At 31.9% G+C, this 3,156-nt stretch overlaps 1 long non-coding RNA gene across 1 annotated transcript; it reads right to left on the bottom strand.

Moving 5' to 3' along the window:
- Nucleotides 1–434: 434 nt before the first annotated feature.
- On the bottom strand, nt 435–843 carry LOC130903053 (uncharacterized). Its single transcript, XR_009060533.1, has 2 exons — nt 574–843; nt 435–516 (listed from the first exon to the last, which is right to left on the bottom strand). It is a non-coding gene; the product is annotated as an uncharacterized LOC130903053 (long non-coding RNA).
- Nucleotides 844–3,156: the final 2,313 nt, after the last annotated feature.

Genomic DNA, 3,156 nt, shown 5'->3' with positions numbered 1-3,156 from the left:
GTTTAAGCTGAGTTGTCTTTTCTTCTTGAATGAAACCTAAGAAAATACCATTATAAAACAATTACTATTAATTCAAATACAAATCGATGATTAAAAATAATTACGAGCGAAAAGCTGGAGTTATAAAGAACATATAGTTACCATTACTGAAAAATCATCTTGTATAAAAACGCGAAGTTTTTCGATTTCTTCTTCAATTCCTTAATATTCTTAGGAGTCTGGAAAAAAATTAAGGATCTGTAGAAAATTTTGGTATATACTTAAATCATGAACCTACTGATATTTCAAGCTTTAACTAACATTGTTTGAATCGATTTCATTTAAAAAAACTTGTCTACTATTTAATGATGTTTTATGTGAAATAAATTGTGGATATTTATCGTCAGAACTTGCAGTTTTTCGGATTTTTATCAGCGAAGGCGAGATCTTTTCGATTGATGTTGACGCTGGTTTTTTTCTAATGTTAATACGATTGTCCAACTGTTGAAAAGGCTTTCGCACATTGATGGTTGGCTTCTACGAAATATTTATTAAAATTAAATTACTGCTTAGTTTTTACTTTAAACCTTATACCTTTGAAAATTTATCGTCATTTATTATTTTAACCGTTTGATAGTGCAGGTTTTCTTGATTTTCTGAAAGCTACATTTAAAGTTAGTACAAATTTTGTAATATCTTTGAAAGTCAATGAAATTTTCTATAAAACTTTACTTCAATATCATATTGTCTTGGCTGTAGGTTAACTGGTACAGCATTTGGCAATAGGGTCCATCGTTTCAATTCATATTCTTTGATTATTCCACCTGAATAATCAATCTTCCGCGATTTCACAATATCTTCTTCTTTAAAATGATAATCGCAGATACAATGCTGTTTCGTTAAAGTCATGTTCAACATAGAAGACCATTATGCTAGCAGCGTAGCGTCCTAAAAAATAAATTTAATGATTTTGGATTAACGTCACTGTGTTACTTATTATTTTTCAAATTTAATGAGAAATCAATGTTAATCAATAAATATTTTGGGAACATGGATAAATAATTATTGATTTTCCTCTAATGAATTTTGCTTTCTTACAGATTCAAACATGACTAACCTTTGGTATTCCAAAGAGACTTGCTTGTTTTATATTTTGAGATGAACGAATTCCACGATCTTTTAAAGAACCACTTATACATCCAGAAATACAACAAGTTTTCACCATGATTTTTTGTATTCTTTTTTTACTATTTTTTTAATATTTTTAAACGTTGTTTAATTCTTTTCACCACCTATATAATATTCTGTTTTCGTTAGTTTATAGAATCTGAAGCTAGTTTCAGATATAGTAAGTGTCTAACTTCAGATCTCAATCCCATAGTACAATCAGCGCCACGTATTATCCCTACAGAATTCAGACCATATTTTAAACGTACCGTCCATAAGAGATGTTCCTCCTTCTCTACACTCCATACTTTCTGCTATTCTCCTTATACTTCGTCCTCCTTCTCTTCTTTTATTTATTACTTCTCATCTTCTTCTTCTTCTTCGCAGTTTTCGTTTGATTGTATTGCACAGTGACAAATTGACAAGCGTAAAAGAAGCATTAAGAAAACGAATGGTAATACCAATACTGACAACTCCACATCAGATAATACTTCGAATGGCTAATCAAGATGCTAATAGAAAACAAAATGGGGAAAGTGAATCGAATAATAGAGGTAAATATTTAAATACAATAAATATATGTAAAAACTTATTGTATAAAGTACAAATCAGCTAAGAAAAGGCCAGACGCGTCATAACTGAGTCCGCAATAATTTCCTTCTCTCTTAGGCCCATCCCATTTATGTGACAGTGGCGTTTTTTTACGATTGTTCGGTATTTTTCATATAGAAATGCAAGTGCTAAATAGACTGGCAACGCTGCACGACTGCCGCTTGGTCCAAATCAGAATTCGAAGGTAAGTCGTCGCGTAACCATGGATCTCTTACCATTGCGAGTCTCTCTTCGATGTTGCCAAGCCTTTACTTAGGAAGGAAAGAACGGTAATATTATAAATAATTTGCGCTTATGGTCAGATGCATAACCGACCGAACATGGGACATTCGGCATTTAGTATTGTTCGTTGTTCTGTAGATAGTGTGATTTATTGTGTTCGGTGTTATTTTTAGTCTCTGCCATAGTTTATTCTACAGATAGCGCCGTTTTTGAACATTATGGATAAAATCGTTTTAAATAATGTCCGCAAAAAAGGTTGGAAAGCAAGGTCTTATTATACGCGATAAATCATAATCAATATTATTAATTTCATGGAAAAAGAGGCAGATGAAGGAGTTACTATTCCTTTAAAAAATTACAGGTATGTAGCGAGATTTAATTCGAGAAGTTGAGAAGTTGAAGCAATGCAGAGTTTACACATTTTTATATAGGCACCTACTTAATGAGTGTCATATTTTAAATTAGAATATTAACATATTTTAATATTTCAGGGAAAGAGCACTAGCTGCTACTGGGGTGTCAAGGTCTACTTTTCAGAAGATATCAAAAGAAGTTCAATAAGTTGAGTGGGGAGGGCCAGGCACATCTTTTCATCGCCGAAAAAAATACGTAACACTAAAAAAAGAAAGCTGGATCGTTTCTCACCAGAGGCCGCAATATATGTTATACTGATGAAACATACATACAGAGCAGCCATGTTAAAGACAGGGGCTGGTATGATAAGACTCTAAAAAGAATCAAGAAGCCAATCTCTAAAGGCCAACGGCTGATTATAATACATGCTGGTGGAGAAAAAGGATTCGTAAAAAACTGATTACTTATATTTAAATCAGGTAAGTTTGAATACTTGTATTTTTTAAAATAGAATTAGTGATGACTAAAATATCGATATTTCGGCATATCGTATACCGAAAATTATGAATATTAATGTCAATATCTAAATTCAGATTCCAGTGTCGACCAGACTTAGCCAGAATAGAAAAAATATTTTTTTGTACAATTGCATTTAAATTGCGATAAACCATAGCACTTACCACCTACTTGTCATATACCAATAGAATTATAATTTACTTACTATATATACTTGTTTGTTTTTGCAGGTACATAAATTGGTGATTGCTGTACCGCATTTTTCAAGAAAATAAATTTCGTTTCCCCATAAAGTACAAACTAGAC

This window comes from Diorhabda carinulata, chromosome Y, assembly GCF_026250575.1.
Source record: "Diorhabda carinulata isolate Delta chromosome Y, icDioCari1.1, whole genome shotgun sequence".
In the NCBI taxonomy this organism is placed as follows: Eukaryota; Metazoa; Arthropoda; class Insecta; order Coleoptera; family Chrysomelidae; genus Diorhabda; species Diorhabda carinulata.
Note: the sequence above shows the minus strand (reverse complement) of the source record. Positions and strands in the feature narration are given on the sequence as shown.